Here is a 21484-nt window from a genome sequence, read left to right on the forward strand (position 1 = left end):
TTGCCCGTGGGCATCTAGTATATTATGTAAACAGACAACTTTAGAGTGGAATAGATATTATATCAATAAAATAAGATAATTATTTTATGGACAAAACACTCCACCACAAAACCATCATTAACACTGATTACACTTAACATGCGATTGATTTGCATTGAACCTCGTATCCCGTTCTCATAATATTTGTGTGGAAGCAATAACGACTAAACTATCAAATTGAATATAATTTTATTTATATTCTGTCATTAGTTTCATGACGGTTAAAACTGTGTTTCTTTTCAGACTTGCCATTAACATTTTCCATAAAACATAATGTCAAGTTATGAAATTCAACATGTATTTTTCTTTATTACAAAAACTATTTTATCGTTTTATTATTAGTATTTCTAGGCATATTTTATAAAAGTGCAGAATTTTTTTAACCTCTTCTTTTTGACTACAGAGGCATAATTTCTTTTCCTTTATGGTGGGGAAATGTTCAACACAAGACAAAGGTAAAATTAAAATATGGCGCAATCAAGTGATAACGCCTATGAGAAGATATGTTTTTCATTTAAACGTCAGAAATATATGTTTCTGTCAATTTTTTTCTGAAGTATAATCAAATTGAAAGTAAACAAAACGTGACAAAGATATTTTGTAATTCTCAAAGGGAACAGTCAGTGTCGTGAGACATTATATCTCGTTTGAAACATTTTTCATCACATTCTGAAATATGTTGAAATTTGAATTTCTTTTGTATTTCTAGGAGTTTGATATAAACTAAAATACGATTTGTGAACATTTCATTTGGAAGCATAAAATGCAATCAAACAACATAATAGCAGGCTCGGTTTGGATTATTCTGTCCATATTTGACAGAGAGCAAAAATAATAGTAACTGTTGGTAATTAAAACTTCTAAACTCAAGCAGGATAGTGATACTTTTCATTTCAAAATCTTCTCCAACTGGACAATTAATTGCGCACTGTAGATAGATACGGAGTGACAGGAAATATCTCAATCATTCGTATGCAGCTCCGTAAATTGCTTTTCTTTTTGATGAGATTTTTTTTTATGATAAGCATCATTACTGTTGTCGGAGGGAAGTGTCTTCATTAGTTGAGAATAAAGGTCATTGCCTAAGGTGGGTGTAAGTCTGTCATCAATCAGACTTTGAGATGCTGAGATTGTACACGACTACTCTCACAAAATGGGACTTCTCTTATTCTTGAGCGGTTATGAACGGCTATCAGACAATTATTTGACAGTTTTAGATCCGTTCTTCTTTGAAAGCATTGTCTGTGTGTGTATGGGCATATTTTTCATGATAATGTCAATAAGCATGGTTTCTGTTAAAATGAATTTTGAAAACGAGCTTTGAATCGGAAATAATTTATGAAAGAATAGGACGTATTATAAACGGCTCAAATGTTTGATCAGGGGAATGCTGACAGTTGAAATTGAGAGTCATTTTGATTTAAGTCACTCAAACCGCTTAAGCTTTCATTTAAATAGGCTTTTTTTACTGTAGCCGTTACAGTTTTTGTGATGGTCTAAATTTTAGTAATTATAACTTCGACCATCAGCGGAACGCAAATTCCTAATATACTTTGATATCAAGCAGAATTGTCTCATCACTACAAAGTGCAAATTCTTAACTATACGAATATATTGGTTGCCTTTCAGGTCGCGAAATGATAGTAGGGGGGATGCATTTGTTGCTATGACATGAATATTAGGTTGCCTTAAGGAATTTTTAAGTAATTTTTGTACTAGCTTAAAACAAATTTGATATCGTCGAAATTAAAGAAGATAAATATATTATTTTTGACATCTAAATTCTAGATATTTTGTCAGTTATCAGGAAGTACTTTTAAATTATTTTTCTTCTAATCTAAAAAAAAGCGTAGGTATTGCGCGCGCAAAAGTATGCAGTAGTCTGTTGTATCTTCTTATATTGATTTTGAAATTTTCATCTCATAATTCTTCCGCTAGAGAAGTATGTTTTATATCAATGAGGATTGTATCTGTTAAACAAATAAAGTACCTGTCACGTATTTATATATTAAAAAATCTGACCTAACATGGTTGTTTGTTATGTAGTGCTTGAACGCGCGACATTGTCACGTATGCACGCGGTGTTCGTGTTGTAACGCATATCATACAAAATCAACAGCGTGTATTCAGAGTAGTCAAATGAGTTTACATGTTGAAGTTGAAGGTAAACACATTAATCATCGTTTCGCATAATTTTGAGACATAACATTTCTAAACTTTAGCGTATGTTTATATAGTTACATGTACCGACTTTTTTCTTGTTGAAAGTAGACTTTTACATCTAAAACAGTTTTTTGAAGCATTATTTTACCAAATGGTCAATAGGTATTCAGTTACTTTGTATTACGGTACGGAAGAGTCATAGAAATTATATCGGACAGACTACGATATACGGACACCTTGTGTGACGTCATCACGTCAATGTTTATAGTTACGACAACGACACCTAAGAAAGTGTTTTAGAAAAAACAAAATGAAAAAAAAATCTTACTATTACCATTTTAAGTCCTTGTCAACATATCTATCTTGTAACAGTTTCGGCATTATTACTTATAATAAATGAATGCGCTTCTGCGTTTAATTGTTATAAAATATTTATACTACCATGAAGGGATTCGGTTAACAGCCTTAAATACATTAAAATATTTGACAAAGGAACGTCAAATGATGTTGCTATAATCCACAAATAATAATGTTCGAGGTAATTGCAGCCTTCTCTTTAATTTGTCTTTGTTCAAGAATATATGCACTTATTATATTGTTATACATACAATGTACTGTATATATTTCAAAGTAAGAATAAGAACGTGTAACGTTTTCTTGCAAGATATGTTTATTTCCCAATAGGTATAATACATTCACAACGAATGCATAAATGACAATATATTTTTTAACATTTAGATAATACAATTTTTATTCGTTTTCTACATTTACTATAAATGACCATATATTAATTGAAAAATGATGAAAGGGAGGAGAGTAGATTCAAAGAAAGGGAGTGGAGAAACGTAAAAGGAATATGATAGCTCTCGGTAGAAATACGTTAAAAGTACCCATCAAGTAGTTAAGTGTTTTAATGTAGAAACTTTCGTATTTATTTATAATACAATTTGTATTTATTATGTACCTTATAATAATAGTAACAACAGTGCATATGGCAGAATTCTGTACCCGAATCCAGCACAATAAACGGTTGTTGGACCTCCAGACATGTGTGACTTCATTTTCGACGTCATTTTACTGTATGTCGTCGTGGTAAACATTTTGTTAATTTCCTTATTTCATATCATGGGTAACTGTTTCAAACGATCAAGTAATCGTGATTTCGTGTAGATGTACACAACTCATTAAACTTACGTGGTTATTCGCACTCCTAAGGAGGTTACGCCCTCATATAAATATATAAGTTTATTCTTGGTCATAACATTTTTATGCATGCCGTTAAATGAGTGTATAATATTAAAAAATATACATATTTCAAGGTTTGAGGCAGTAAAGTATCGCGCGGTTTACATTCAAACAAACTTGCCTACGCACTATATAGTAGTTGAATTTCATACAAATATTATGCCTCTTTTTGTATTTCGCCAAGTCGGTATTACTGCAGTTCGGTTTAACGTCAGTTGTTCGATGTTATGATTCAACGATATTCTTAGTTATAATTAAAATGTCAGATTCTGTTTGAAGTCAATTTCCATTGATTGTTATTGCTGGCGATTCATTTCGTTGTCTCTAAAGATTAAGTAACAAGATACAAGAATAACTGGTATATAAATTCATAGATTGTTGTCAGACGGAGAATTCAATTTACAATGGAGGTCATTGAGCCTAGAATGCAATTTTGGGCTGAAATACCTATTTTGCATTCATTCTATCTCATCACAAAATCTTCGTTAGTGGTCTTGAAACATGTTTGAAATAATTTAAGGCGTGTTAAGTGTATTTTGATTAATCGGCTATTTCTTCGCATATTCAAGAATATGTGCAACTGACGAAGTTACTTGTATTAGTACATTGTAACATTTTTATGATAAGAAAAAGATCGGTCGATTGGATGAACTATATTTATAAATTGTTGGACAATTAATTATTACTACAAGCAATATTGTTTCAAGATATGTGTCTCATCAGTGTTTATATATTAGCTCTAAAAGATGGGTCTCAATATTATAATAATATTGAAGAAGGCAATGCCTTAACCGGAAATCGTTACAGTCCATCAGCTTGCCCAGAAATATGCGTTTGTATCAATTTAAAAGTAGATTTTGGAATAAAAAACAATACTGCCCATATTGGTACTGATGTGCAAGACGTTGTTGTTCGGACAAGTTATGTGTACGCTTATTACGCACAAGGAAAATACGTATTCTTCCAAAAAAAAAAAAAAAAAAACAATCCGATGTAAGACGATCTGTGCACGTGCCGGAAGACGACATTTTTTTAATTCAATAATATATCTCATTCGATATATATCGCATGTTACCGTAGAGGGATCGGTAGGATCGATTCCCTATTACAGGCATTGTAAAGATCATTAACCTAAGAATAACACATTTAAAAAGATACTTCTGAAGCGTAGAATGCAACCAAGCAGCATAATAGCAGACATGGTTTGACTGAGTCTGTGAAAAGTACAACACAATCTTGCGTCCCCTAGAAACAGCTTAAGCGGAAATCTATACAATAGTGAAATTAAATGGACACCATGATCTCAAGGGAAATAAAATTTGTTTTAATTGATAAATAATTGCATTGTCAGGCTGTTGAAATAGAGAATATAGTTTGTCATTGTCAGAGATTTTGTAGTCTGAGACAAACTATTGGAAATTTAGCAGATACAGACACGTCACTGCAGTGTCGCTATTACAGTCACATTGTTACACGTAGTGGATTGTATGTATATATTTTCGATAGATATAGAATATTTCAGTTAGAGCTACTTCTGTATTGATAAAATATATTATAATTGGACTTATGAATCGCAAAAGTAGTAATTGTCCCAGAATCAAAGGTAAGATTTAATTTATTAAAGGGAAAGGCAATGTTGTTCTTATGACAATAAAAACATAATTATCAAATTTCTAGATACATTATCTGAACTGTATTTACTTATTTCTGTAAAACAATTTTTCTACCTTTTCAAGCTATATTGGAAGAAATTACCATGTTTTACATCTTACACTCAAGAAACATAAAATTCATTTATTTAAAAGGCTATTTGCTAAATAAAGAATTCAGCAGTGTGTAAATGACGCCATAAACACGCTAAAATGGCTGCCCCCATGATCAGCCATTTTCTTAAATGTCAAACTGCCACATCTTTTTCAATAGTTACCCGATTTTAAAACTTCTTTCAGCGTTATGAAAGGCTTGAGGACGGCTTTCATATAAAATTAACTTATTTTCAGGCTTTTCTTGCCCTTAAAAGTATGACTTATAAAGAATGTTGTTTTGTTATGAAATAGTTAGGGGAAATAAATTATGTGCATTTTCCACTTGTGTTTTATTAGATAGAACTATTTCTGGCATCTCAATCAGAAATTTGCATTAGCACCTCGTGACTATTCGTTTATTTCCGAATCGAGTACAATATGAATGTCAAAGAGAGAGCTACCTATATAGCCTCTAATATGGTTTGCTATGACATATTTGTATCAATCCATCGATAAATAACATTTTAATTTTGAAATATTTGGTGTCAAATATTAAATTTTGAAAATTTAAACATTTCCAATTACAGTATTTTTATAATGATGCATAATTTCCATGGTATTATCTTATAGTTGAAAAGAAATCAAGAAAGAAACTTGTAGCAGAAAAGATTGATCAAACAGTAAATACAGTATACGTGCGTAAACACCACGGAAAACTGTTACGTTTACGTTTTTTATCAACCAACTTTTTCCTGCGAGGAATTTAGTTACAAGTTTAGCACTACATACACAATTAATTTGTATATTTGGTAAAGTTAGATACGTTAAATCGTAAGAAAATTTTTTACATTTGAAAAAAAAAATGTATAAAAGTAAAATACTGGAAAGTATGACACGATGGTCATTTGATATATTTAAATTGCTATTATAGTTCCTCAAAAAGGTTAATTGACTGCAATTTGAACATCATCTCCCAGGAGCTCATCACTAGGTAAAAGTTATTACAGAATCTGACAGCAGAAGAGTTCCTGTAATCGTAGCCATTTGTCAAATTCTCATTTTCTTATACTGCATGTGAATGCCACTTTAGCCAATGATAGGAGGCGTGATGGATGTTGCACGTCCAATAACTTCTAATAAACAGACTCAGTAAAACCGAGTCTGCTGTTACTTTGCTTGGTTGCTAAGGACCTTCTTGAAATTATTATTATTTTAGTTAATATAAGCTGTTGCAAATCTTAAATTGAATGAAATGATAGATTATGAAATATATTCACTACCTTAACGGTTTCTTTTCTTATAGAGGACAATAACTGTGCAACTTCTGTAATATTTCGAAAATCTTTACTTATTCAAATATTAGAGAAAAAACCTAAACTATTCATAGAATGGACAATGTTTGCGCGTTGCACCCTTTCAGATAATGGACAATGTTCGACATTTCTCATTTACTTAATAGCCTAATAATAGTATACATCTTATTTTTTCCACCTACGTAAAAGTTCTCTGAATATATTGCTTGTCGTTACATTATTATAAGGTCAGTAGGTACTATCTTCTTCCATTTACTATACGACATATAAATGGATTTATAATGCATTTTCTGCACGTTAGCTCGTAATGTCTAAATATGTACATAGTCATCAGACCTGAAATGCTCTTTTTGTTACTTTATCGTTAGATTTCTGATATTATGTGCGTTTGGTGTAATAAGGAGTTTTATTTGATAGTCCAGTCATATCAAATTCTCACTACTGATAATACATAAACGTGGGTCCATAACGCTGATATGTTTGTCTTGAAACGCATAAACAATGTCACAAAAGTGCATTGTATATCAAAGCTGATCATGTTATTTGAGTAAAGTGATAAAAGACAGCGACATAGCACGGTAACATCGACAGTTTGTTCAAAGAATATAAGTACATATGATTCTGCTTTTACATGATCGATTGAAAAGGTAAATGAAATGTTAAATTCACTTGTGTGTGTTTGTGTGTTAACCACATAAAAGGCACCACCGGAAGCCCATATGACCGACAAGACTGTAAGTTATTTTCAGCAGGAGGATAATGCGAGATAAAAAGGCGCATCAATTCCAAAAGCTTGCCTGCCAGGTTAATGTTAAGGTGTAAATGTATTACATTGTTTACCTTTATGATAACTAAATGCTAAATGTTGCTTTTAACTAATTATTTATGGAAAATATCATTGCATATTTTTGCATGATTAAACTTTTAATAAAAATATAATTATGTTCTAATATAAATAAAATATGTTTTTATGTTTATGAGATTAATTTAACCGCATTTCAAATGTTAACATAGTACATTAACGATAACCGGGTAAGCCTCCTCAGCATTTCACCGAAATACTTTACACATTTTCTTATAGAGATACGACAGTTTTCAGTTTGATGTATTTGTCCATTTTGCTACATAGAATATAAAATGGCATCTTATAGAGATTACATAACTGTTAAATTGTTATATATAAAGACGTTTTAGTTTATATTCTAAATAGCCTCGTGCTAGCCTTAGGGGTGGACCGTTACATTTTCTATTTCATATATTTAATCATATTATCAAGAGTCGTATATGAATTATACAACACTCGTTGGTTGGCGTACGCTCCTGTAAAACCAGCATCAATCGTATTATAATTTAATCATATTAACCAAAAATGTATGGGGGTCATTGATCAAATATAACATGGTAAAAGCAATCTATTGTTTCCGCTTTGCTTATTTCTGCGTTTATGTATTCGTAAATCATTTTCTAAATGAAATATTTAGATGTTAACAGTACTGAACTGTAAATGAATAGCATCTCTCAGAAATCACTTTCATACTGTTACAGTTATATAATGTCACAGAACAAATACTCATTACATAATTATTGCATCTATCCAAATAAACATGTTTTCAACTCATTACGTCACAGTCGTTATTTGAAGATCCAAAATTCATTGGATGAATTCTTACTGATACAATAATATCAAATATTATTGTGTAATGTTTTCTCAGTATAGTTTCCGCGACAGAGATGGCCGTGCTAAAAAACGCACAGCCGCTGTAGAGCACTTGAAATCATAATTGCACAGATTCACTGCAGCTTTAATATTCCATATTTTTCTTTTCGAAATAACTAAATTAAAACAGAACGAAGCACGAGTGGTTACTGCGCATCAAGTAAATATTTGGATGCAACTGTTGCCTTTTTTTTTCCATATTTTTTGTTGTTGTTTTTTTAACAGCAGATACTGAAGTGGCAGACTGTCACAAAATACGCCCATCATCGAATTTGGCCTAATTCAAGGGCCATAATCCAAGAGTGCCTGGGGCGACTTGGCTGGTTATCGAACCTGGCCGAGATATTATGCCCACAAATATTGTCAGCAAGTTTGGTGAAAATCGCATGAAAACTGTTTCACTTAGGCTAAATTCGCAGATTTCGAGTAATTCAAGGGACATAATCCAAGAGTGCCTGAGGCGATTTTGTTGATTATCGAACTTGACCGAGATATTATACCCACAAACATTTTCATCAAGTTTGGTAAAGATCGGATGAAAGCTGTTTGACTTAGAGAGCGGACAAGGCTAAATTTGCAGGTTCGAGTAATTTAAGGGCTATAACTAAAGAGTGCCTAAGGCGATTTTGCTGGTTATCACATTCTTCCGAGTTATTATATCCTAAAACATTGTCACCAAGTTTAGTGAAGATCGGATGAAAACTGTTTGACTTAGAGAGCGGACATGCTTTTGGACGCCGACCGCCCGCCCGCCCGCCACGGGTGTTCACATAATACGCCCCGCTCTTCAGAGACGGGCGTATAAAAATCACTCAAATATACAAAATACTGCTATTCAACGAATTTATGCATACATGAATATACCAACACTACAATAAAATGTCAAACCAATACATTTTTATACATTTATATAAACACACCAAACCTCGTTTTTTAACTCCTATCATGTTCCTTTATTATCAAACAACTTGAATAGAATTAGTTCCCAACTGATTGATCCTCAACACATGTAGCTGTAACAACAAGTACACATTGTTACGCAAATATACACATGTTAAAATACATAAATCAAAACCAATCGAACGAATTTGAAAGAAATATCTGTTGACAGTGACCAATGGCTCTTTGTTGGTTTTCGCGTCTTATGCTAAATTGTAGTTACAAAAACATATAACAATCAATAAAATTTAACTAAAAACCCATATTCCCAGCTATACTCATTGGCATTGTTCCGGGCCGTAAACTTATTTTAATTTGTTTGTTCTCTGTCCTCCAAGGCTTCATATAAGAAGAGAATGCCTAAAAAATAGCCACTCTCAAGTGTGTTTAAACATATATTATTGCATATAATACATGTATTTATATACTTACAGCACATTTAGACATTAACAATCATTAGGGTCGGGCCACAAGTTCTGCCAACATTAGTATAACATGTATTACAAACAAGATTGAAGAAAAGACCAAAGTGTGACTGAAACTGAAGGCAAAAGAATGATAAATATAGCTAGTTAGATATGATATTGATATTGCAATGTTTCCCAGAAGCTATGCAAGGGCAGGAGTAACTGTATCCGTTTTAGATAAATTGAGGTTTTATTAATAATCAAAATCAAATGTTAGGTACTGTTAAAAATAAGTTGTCGCTACTCTCACTGAAGACTATTAGAATTTATGATAAATTTATGTACCGCCAAAGTAATTAGTGGAATGCTTTCGTTGGAGTATATGTCAGATCGGAATAATAGAAGTGTGTCATTTAAAGGATGATAAGTTCTGGTTTCATGACATAGTTCGATTCTTTGTTCTGTAAATTTTATACATTGAAAGACATAATGTTCAGCCTTCTCGATGGGGTCCCACAATAACAACTGGGGTTATCTCAAGATTAAATTGTTTCTGTATAAATCGTTATTCAGATTACTACATCTGTTTCTTAACCTTGCGTGTAATTTTAGGGCAGTCTTTTACTTATCAAAAAGTGTTTGGGGATTTTTATTGCTTTGAACATGTCTTTTAGCCTTGATTTAAATATATTAAGGGATTAAGAATTTCTTATATTTATATCTAATGAGATGACGGTATGAATGAGTAACTATAAATCTGAGTTCTTCGAGCTATTGTTACATAGTTATCGTTGTTTCTAAAAGGGTAATTAGATATCTCTGCTACAAGAGGAGAAAAAATGCCTGCAAAGAATTCAGGGAGTAGACTATTTTGGCGTTATAAACTGTAATAAGCTACTCTCATTACGTTACTGGTTGAATTAATTCACTTTATAGTTTACTTTTAACACTTCATCTCAGGAAAGGTAAATAAAAATGCCATTATTTTAAATTTAAGAGTTGTATCTACTATGAAGGAGTTCAAAATTAATTTCTAGTGAAATTCTACATGGCAATGGCTATTATGGAAGTGACGATTGCAACACTGGTGCATTTGTTGGTCGCTAAAAAGACTTTTAAGCCAACACAGATGCACAAAATATATTGAAGTTTTGAATAGTTAGAAAATTCGATATATCTAGTCCAAACACTATATATCTCCAGTGAGTCAGCATATTTTAGTCAGTATGCATTCCTAGCAAGCAGGGTTCTTTTGCAATAGAAAGAAACTTATATTAAATAGCATGACAGCATCTCTGATTATTTTTCCGTCGAAACGTTTCTGTAATTATTTATGATCGATAAATTTCTTCAACGTCTGCAGTAATTTCCACACATACATGATAGGGGAAATGTCAAGTATGATAGGAGTCTTTATGTCAGAAGTTAGAACGAATATTCAGAGAAAGATATGGAACTAAGTGTGTTAAATTTCCACTCTGCAGTTTAAAACTGCAGTTACAAATGTATCCTCTAGAGATCCCTGCGTTATCTCACGGTAAAAGTTAATACTTAATCTGACAGGAGGATTTCTACTTTATCTAAAAGCTATTTGTCAAACACTTCATTTTCCCACTCGGCTGTTGTAAGGCGTTCAAAAAATTGAATAGAAGATCAATCATTATCTCGCGGCCATCAAACTTATATTTGTTTTCGATAGAACATGATTGGCCAAAGCTGGCATTATGGCCGCCCATTTAAATGAGAGTTACTTAAATTGTACGTTGTAGCAAGCTATCCTAAAATGGTACTTTGTACCGCAGTTTCAATGTCCTTGAACAGAACTTTGTAGCAAGTGTTTAAGGAATGTCAAGGCCTTTCTGCAAAATATAACTGGTCGTTATCCTCCGATTTTACTGATAAGAAGCGGAATTTATAGTTACGGAAATTTAAGACACCAAGAACAGACCTGATTGGTACATAACTTTTGAAAATACGTTCAAAATCCTTTATAATTACATTTTCATCTGCTGCGGATTGCTTTCGAATGTGTTCGCGTGTATACCTATCAAAATCAATATTTTACACAATACATTAAACGTAAGGGTATAGGAAGTTATTACCCCGTGATGAACATTTTTGCCACTTATATCTTAAGGGAACGAACACCAAAAGAGTTGCCATTCTTTCTTAACAAACCGTGTTTGTTTGTGTTTTGGGTTTAACGCCGTTTTTCAACAGTATTTCAGTCATGTAACGGCGGGCAGTTAACCTAACTAGTATTCCTGGATTCTGTACCAGTACAAAACTGTTCTCCGCAAGTAACTGCCAACTTCCCCACATGAATCAGAGGTGGAGGACTAATGATTTCAGACACAATGTCGTTTATCAAATAGTCGCGGAGAACATACGCCCCGCCCGAGGATCGAACTCGCGACCCCGAGATCCGTAGACCAACGGTCTTACCTACTGAGCTAAGCGGGTGGGCCGTGATGATGATCTTGGCGACTAATTATAAGTAGATATTTTTTCATTGCCCTTATCATTAAATGAACGAAACAGCTTTATTATGTTAGGTAACATGTTGTACAACTCATATCAAACGAAAGAAAAGATTACAATATTGACAAACCCCTTTACCTTACAGCCATTATTAACACTGACAACTTTTAACCTGTTATTGATTGCCTCAGCTTCGAGACTAGTATCCGTTTATCAGAACTTGTCAGTTTGTACTACCATACTACCTTGACATTATCTATATGCTGGTGATAACCCGTGGTAACTGTTGTCTATTTTGTAAAACTTACAATGTCACAGTAAAAGACCTAGTATCATCATACATGCGGATATGTTACCAGTTGATAATAGTTGGTACTAAGTAACCTATTCCTAATTACATATTGTATAATTATACATTTTAGTTAATCAGCTTAAAATCATGACCATTTATATATTTTTGAAAAGTCTTTTGATTGATCTCGTTTGATAACGTATTGGGAATCAGCTGGCAACATTCACACAGTCTTTATTTAGACACTTTATTCAGATCTGATTGTGAAAGCTGCTGAGCGATATAGACTGACATTATTAGTTATTAGCTGGAAAATGCAACGTGCAAATACTTTGCAACGTGACATAATAAATATATTGCAATATGTCATTTTAGACTATAGAAATGTGTAAATAGTATGACAAACATCGATAAATCATTATAATTAATGCCATTTCTAACATGCGTGTTTCATCAGCGTACACGACACACACCTTGTAATTTAGTTTTTTATTGTAATCAGCTGCAACAAGATATTTTAAAACAAATTGCCTAATTACTTTACGACTGAAATTAGAATATAAAAGAAAGACATCAGCCTAAGTATACAAAGTAGAATAGGAATGATAATGTCATTGTTTTGCCCGTCTGCATTCAGACGGACGACATGACAACCTATTAGAGACTTACAGCTGCAAATGGAAATCTCCAACAGGCTATCTAACTTTGTCCTCTATATACAGTTGTCTTTGTAGCATCGAAATAACTAGATATCATTATTCCTACAAGTCAGATATATGATTATGTCAATATAGTTTTTCTTACCAAAGATGTTCATATTTGGGTTTTATAAAGTGGGGAAACGGATTGTTTGTCAATGATAAGTAAAAGCAGAAATAATTTCAATAGAATTTACCGTGTATGACGGGTAAGATTCAGTTTATCAGAAATATGATAAATTGCGTAAAGAGAGAACAAATGTGTTGGTGAGAGGTTAGGAACAGAATCGTGTTTCTAGAAGTCTTACGGAAAAAAGGAAAATATAAACACAAAAAAAGATTAGAGGAACAAAGGTGCACAGACGCAATGGGTCATTATTGTCGCACCTTTTGCGTTGCGGTGTCGAAACCTGCTTTGGACATACAAAGTAACACTATTTGCTTTTTCCTAAGTGACATGGAAGACCTGTAGGTCTCAGAATGCTACCATGACATTGGTCAATATAAATATTACCATACAAAAAACCAGTGAAATCTCAGGGATTAGGGTTAGGTTTCCCAGTTCAACTGAGTTACACTGGAGACAAATATGTCTGTTTCAGAAGGTATACCAGACGTTTGTCAACACCAGTATTTTGCTTTCTGTCGCATCGTCATGCCAAAGATATTCTTACTGAAAAAGTAGTGATTTTAAACATTTTGTAAACGTATGTCATTCAACCGCGGCAGATCTAGGATAGATCTTCTGCAAATGCTATCTGCTAAGCAATCACAAAAGAGTTGATCCCCCAAAACTATATATTAAGTAGTTTTATGGGTGAGAAAATAATTAAAATGTGAATAGCTTGTAAGATAATTGCATATTGTATGCCGTTAGAACGTTTCAATCTGATCATCTACTGTACACATAAGACTACCATGGCCAGTGCTCCCAAGCTATGACAAAAAACAAAGATTAATATGAATGATAAATTGCAGAGCGGCCATTTAATAGATGTCTCATCATCACAAAAGTATAATTTTAAAATACAAATATAATCGTAATAGCGCTTGGAATCTAAATATTGCATATTCATAGAAAAAGTATACTATTCTGAAACCTGCTTAATGGAAGATTAAACGTCTTATAAAAGTTTTGATTTAAATTTATAAGCTACATGTTGGCGTTTTTAACATATCCACTCATGGACTTTTGCTTCAATATTTACATACGTTCAAACTCTGGATGAGAACAATATCAAACAAATCTAATTCATACTTCCAGAAGAAAAGTCGGCCAATTTACACATAAGACTACCATGGCCAGTACTCCCAAGCTCTGACAAAAAACAAAGATTAATATGAACGATAAATTGCAGAACGGCCATTTAATAGATGTCTCATCATCACAAAAGTATAATTTTAAAATACAAATATAATCGTAATAGCGCTTGGAATCTAAATATTGCATATTCATAGAAAAAGTATACTATTCTGAAACCTGCTTAATGGAAGATTAAACGCCTTATAAAAGTTTTGATTTAAATTCATAAGCTACATGTTGGCGTTTTTAACATATCCACTCATGGACTTTTGCTTCAATATTTACATACGTTTAAACTCTGGATGAGAACAATATCAAACAAATCTAATTCATACTTCTAGAAGAAAAGTCGGCCAATTTTTCATCTTGTGTGGCCAAAGTGACATTGTTATCAGATGCTAATCATCACCCATTAAGAAAAGCTGCTGCATGTTAGAAATCGAATAAAATGATAAACAAATATTGTCACAATTCTTGTTATTTTACGTTTTCATTTAAGCCAGTGAAAAGATGTTTTTTATGACATTAGAGCATTCACTTTTTATTTTCAGCTTGTGCACGTAAAGTCATAAACTGATTCAAAGGCTTTCAGCCATTTATTATATATTATGTATTTATTGGAATACTTACAGGTCATTGATATACTAAAGCCAGTTGCAATGTTTTCTGTTTTAATTGAAAACAGACGTTTGACATACAATTGTAAGAAGATTTTTACAAAGATACATATACATAAGAATCATAAGAAGCTGCAATGCAAATTATACACAAACCTTTCGTTTGCTATTGATAAGACTCAAATCCGTCATGTTTGCCCCTGTCAAGAAATATATGTTTCAATTTTACCATCCTGATTTGTTCTGATATTTTTGAAATACTTCTACACCTATCTATGGGTATAATGGCTTCTGGTTTAGTTCGTCGGTCGTGATCCTTAAATGCCAATCAGTTAATTACATATTCGTCGTATGCAATCTAGGCATTCTGCGGTTATAACGGTAAACCGTTTAAAATGAAATGACCATACGTAATCAAATGTCATAACAAATTCCCTACCTTAAACCGATTTTGTATAATCAAACTGAAATTGCTGAATGTCATTAAAAATCCTCTACCTTAAACCGATTTTGTGATTTTTGTGTATTTAAATCCATAGTTTTATTTAGATATGACCGCGTGCCAAACAATATAATATTTTTTGCACCATAATGTAGAGATAGGCCCTAAAATTTTCAGTGATAGAATTACATTAAATAAAGTCTAGAAATTAATTTCCAAGTCCTTGAAATAACCAAAAATGATTTCACAAATGTGAAGTTTATGATAGTTTTGTTAATATCAATAACAGAAGTTTTAATTTTTAATTTAAAGTTGTGATCCACAAAGAATGACAACTCTTGCCTTGGGCTAGTACTTATAAGTAGAGATCTATTAGTTTACTTCCCTTGCAATTACACAATTGAGTGGAAAATGAAAACTGTTTAAGACACAATATCATACTTTTTTGCACAACAAAATCATTAAGGATTTATTCATTTGTGTTTGATTTACCCCTCAAGACATGGTTCCTATGATTCTGTCAACTTACATATGGTAAAAAATTAACTTTTAACAAGCCAATAATAAAACGAAGTACCAGTAGGTAAATAATAGTGCAGATAATACAGTTTTGCTTGTATCAAAATGTCACAGTAGATCCACTTTTGTAATACAGAACACCTGGTAGGATTAGTAAAGGTGCAATTATATTGATCTCTATTTCCTATGCCTACATAATGTAGATAAGTTGATATTAGTCACGCAACTTTACAATTTGCAGAGAGAAAAATATGATGAACGTCGAGCAGTCTGAATTACAGTTATCTCCGAAGAAATGAATAGATATAAGGTGAAGCATATCTTACAAAAATATTTAATTCAAATTTTATAAGACTTATAGTGTTCCATTTACTATCTCAACAGTGAGTAATTTCAAAAATAAATATCATAGACATTATTTATAAATGAACATACGTAAGTACATGACATTGTATTTCATGCATGTTTTGAAAACAATATTGTGCAATGTAAAAAGTTAAATATCACAAACTTAAACATAGGCGATATATACTTAGTAACTAGATGATTTCAAAACACCTATCTAAAGTGCAGATCATAGAGCGTTTGCGTGATTTTAAGATGAAAGTTTATGTTTGCGTCAAATGATATTTATTCTTAGATATAAGCAGAAGAAAACCTGAAATAGGTACGTATCTTAGTCCGCATTATTTTATTTGCAAATTTACATTTAATACCATTTTCAGATAAAGGTCACTTTGTCAAACCTAATAGTATGTTAATTGCAAGCGAAAATGTCATCAATTGTGATTTATTCACTCTAGCATTTAGCATGTCATAAGAAATGATTGTACTCAAATTCGACCGGGAGCTTGCTGCATTCAGCATCTAACGAATAGAATTTAAATTGTTTAAAGCATTCTTGTCTTACAGCCATTTAGATTTCACCATCCTATTTTTGTATATAGAATTGTATATGACAAAGAATATTTATTCATTCTTTTTTTAATTTGTCAATGTTTATGAGTCAGAATAGTAGCAACATCAAAATGTTGATACATTTGTTTTAAGACTCTATAGTTTTACATTTGTTTTAGTTTTGTGATTTGACTGATCAGTGTTCTTGCTTACTGAAACGTTCTTCTTTGTATATGTCTAATCCATTAAAATTAACATTCCCTCAGAAAATTACGAGCTATGATCAATTATCAGTTGATTCAAATTCCAGTCAATTTTGTCTTACAGCTTGCTTAGTCGTGCCCTTAAAATTTGGACCTTTGCTGCTCTGACTTCTAACAAGGTTTTAAGTACATTAATGGAATTGTACATTAGATTGACCCTTATAATGATTCGATCCTTAGCGACAAAAATCGAGATCGATCCCTCTACGGTAACATGCGATAAATACCGAATGAGATATAATATCGAATTGAAAAATGCGGTCTTCCGGCACGTGCACAGAGCGTCTTACACACAGTACAAATATGTCCAGTATTGTTTTTTATTCCAAAATCTATCAACGCATATTTCTGGGCAAACTGATGGCCTGTAACGATTCCCGCTCGAGGCTTTGCCTTATTTCATATTATGTTTTACTTTATATGATCTGGTATTTTTCACTAATGTTAGAGCCTTTCTCAGTGGGGAGTTATTTAATTTACACTGTATTGTCTAACTTGTTGCAAATAGGATTAGTGCGACGTTGGCGTGCCCTAAACGCGTTAAACCCCTCAGTCTCCATGAAATAGGTTACAGACCGTTCCAAGGCGGTACCCCTATTTTCAATTTGTTTTTCGTGTGTCTCGTATTTTGTGTTGTATGTGTTGTCTTGTTTGTTGTGGGCGTTTCTTAATCCACTCTCCCCGTAACCTCCATCAAACCCAACCTTGCATTTGCGACCCATGTCCTTTTACTATGAGTGAGTTTTTGTGACTACCATATTTTTTCCCACTGGCCGTCCTTTGGCGGTGCCCCACTCTGTTGTGTTTTTCCAGCTTGTTTGCTTTTTTCTGTTATGTTTTGTTGTGTTTGTGCGTGTGTCTTGGGCGTTGCCCCACTATGTTGTTTTTCTTGCTTGTCTGTTTGTTTATCTGTGTCTGTTAGTTTGCTTTTTCCCACTTTACCCACATATCCCGTCCTTTTATTTACCACTTATCCACCCTTTGTATTTTGCATATAATTCAAATGTACTTGTTGGTTTTTTGAAGAAACCCGAATACTTTATTTTTTCCGTTACAGTTTCTATTTGGTATGGGCCTACTTGGCGATGCATGTTTAGGGTGCTTTGTGCTTCCGGGAAATCTACCTTTACCTTTTACCTTTTCTATGTTAAACATATATGTTGCTCAGAGGGTAGTACCCCAATCTGTTGCTATGGACACAATGATCAAGACAGGTTGTCGTCAAAATATAATGCAAAGAAAAGTCATATTGTCTACAATTAAAATTGGTGTATGACCACATCTAATTAGGTCTGTAACAATTCTTTGACAATATATCTGATTGTAGATGATATTGTTTCATGACGAACAGCTTTTGTTCGTTCAGTTAATTGATTAGAGGAATTAGACTTGATAACTGGATAACAGGAACTTCACGAAGCAAATGATTTCAACGCGTTTGAATTGTTTTTGAGTCGGAGTCGGAATTATTTCTAATACAAATACTTAAACCATTACTTAAACATCTTGTTTACAAATACATTTATAATGTTCACGTTAATTTGTTTTAAATTGTATATGAATAAAGACAGTAATGTATCAAACCAATAATAATTATATTAAATAAAATCTGTAAAACCAATTTGCATATTAAACAAGGTTAGAAAGACAAATATTTTGGCCTGTGTTGGTTGCTTTATCATGTGTCTTGATGAATCTCAGCTATTATGATATAGACAAGCAGTCTGTTTTTGTTTTTTTGCATTTAAAATGAAGTGTGTCTTACATTTTGTCTACAACTAGCTGTTGTCTAGAACAAAGTGTTATCAAAAACAAAATATCCTTGACTATGATTATTTGCAATATGAGACGGTTCCCAAGAGCTTAGTTCAATTACATTCATAATGACTTTGTTAGATGAAGAAAAAAACAAAACGCAACCAAGCATAAGAATGGCAGCTTAGGTTTGATTAAGTACGGGTAGTGATATGCAATGTATTTTTGATGAGTCGTCATAGCTATCTCATAGACCGAGATATTTAGTTTTGGTGGAAAATTCTACCTGCAAGTGATTAGCAAAGTGAGGATGAATATTTATTGATATGTCATTATTGTATTTTCGATATATGTAAATAATATGACAAACGTCGATAGATAGTTTTATTTTATGCCAACTGATGAAATACTGTATTCTATCAGTTAAATATTTTCATATTTCATCACTCACACTGTGAAAATATGAAATCTATATTTTCAGACTGTGAGAGATATATCTTCGCCCCCTCTTTACATTGTGTATGAATTTTAAATTATTTGCTTAAAAAAGGATGACAATTATAGTCGCACTTTGTTCTTTATAGTATATTTCTCGATTCAATTTATTTTGCTTAAAGAGAATTTCATACTGTTACGCTACGCGCTCGTGAAAATATTTAAAGTTTTCTCACTTCTCAGTGAGATATATTCCATATTCACTCAAAACAAACAAATATCCTCTATGTAATCTAGATCATTTCTAACATGTATATTTAATCATCTTACACAACAGGCTTTTTAGTCTGTCATGAAAGGTGGTGTTTAAAAATCAAATTACTACATATCACTTACGAAGTAATTATCATGTATAACAATTCAAAGCAGAGCAGGAAAAAATATTGTTCGTGCTTGTCCGTCAGCGTTCAGATGGAAGGTATGAAAATCTATAAAGAGGCTCACAGCTGCAAGTGGAAAACTCCGATTTATCAGCTATATATAAATTTCACTGTAGCCCCAATATTACCAGGGACAATTGCTTGAACACATGTTTGATATATGTTATGTTAACATAGTTTCTTTTACAAGGATTTGTTTTCACGTAGACTTTACACATTGAAATTTATGAAATGAGAAATGTATTGCTTTATTAAGAAGAGTTACCGTAGAACTCATTTCAAGAGGATATATCCTGTATGAAAGGTAAGAGTCTGTTTAAAAAATATCAGGAAACTAATATTATACTAAATCTAATATCGAAAAATACTATTTGATAGAGATCAGTATCATATTTCGAATGAAAAGAAATGTTACAGAAATAGAAAGAAAAAAAGAAAAAACTAAGATTAACAGAACAAAATATGCGCAAATTTAATGTCTCATTATTTTCGTAACGTGCTTTGGATATCTCATACTGCATTTCTTACAAAACAACAGATCTTTCTTTAATGACTTTAAAGATCGGTCGATCTCAAAATGCTACCATAAAATATCAACACAGTATTATGTAAACAACAATTAATGAAATCCCAGAGATTCGACTTTGTCCTCCCAAATTAACTTGATTAAATTGGGGACAAATATGCCTGTTTCTGGAAAAAGAAGGCGTTACCACAACAACTTTTGTGTTGTGTGATATCGTATTATAGATAGTCACGACAAAATGTTCCAACTGAAAACCGCACTTCTTTTTAAGTTTTTTTGTACATGTAAATGTTATTTAACGACGACACATCTGTGACACAGTTATTTTCATGTAGTCCCTCTTGGAAATCCTCCATATAAACCTTACGAAAAAAAAAGAAATTGTTTTATGCGTGACAAATTGTCCGAATGTTAGCATGTTGTCGAATGATGTATTTGACTGTATGTCTTTCGAATATTCATTCGTTCACATCCACTGTTGCTTGTAAATTTTTCCGAACATATAAGTAAATTTAAATAAGTATAGCATTATGAGACCTGCTTAAAGGAAAAATAAACATTTTACCAAAAGTTTTGATAATTTAAGACTGCAATTTGGCATGTTATAACTTGCATGTTATTATCACGCGTAGATTTTCGTTTTAATTTCAACAAATGTTTAAACGATAGAAAAGAAAGATCAGACAAAAATCTAAAAACAAATCTAAGTCGTACTGCGTAAAAAAAACTCGGCTTACTTTATTTCTTTTGTGGCCAAGATAAGATTGTTATCAGATGCTAATCGCCACACATTAATTAAAGCTGTTGCACGTCAGAAATCGAATAAAATGACAAACAAATATTATCACAATACTTGTTATTCTACGTCTGTATTATAGAAAGTGAAAGATTCTATCGCTTTTGTTCTGATTTAAGGGCATTCAACCTTTTTCAAGCCTGTACAAATACATAGTCTGATTTAGAAGTTTTCAACTTAAATTATCTTGAAAGATCATTTATATACGAATTCGAATCCAGTTAAAATGTTTACTGTTTTGCCGAGTACAGACGTTTTACATATAACAGTTCGAAAAGTCTGCAATGTCTGTACCTAGATACCACGTGTATCTTTACAATCTTGCTGTTATATTTAAATCCTTAGATTTTAATTAGATTTAACCGCGTGTCAAGCAATGATTTCATATATTTGCACCATAATGTAGTTAAGTTGAAATTAATCACGCAACGTATAAATTGATAAAGGGAAAA

The sequence above is a fragment of the Mercenaria mercenaria genome, chromosome 3 (assembly GCF_021730395.1).
Source record: "Mercenaria mercenaria strain notata chromosome 3, MADL_Memer_1, whole genome shotgun sequence".
Taxonomy (NCBI): Eukaryota; Metazoa; Mollusca; class Bivalvia; order Venerida; family Veneridae; genus Mercenaria; species Mercenaria mercenaria.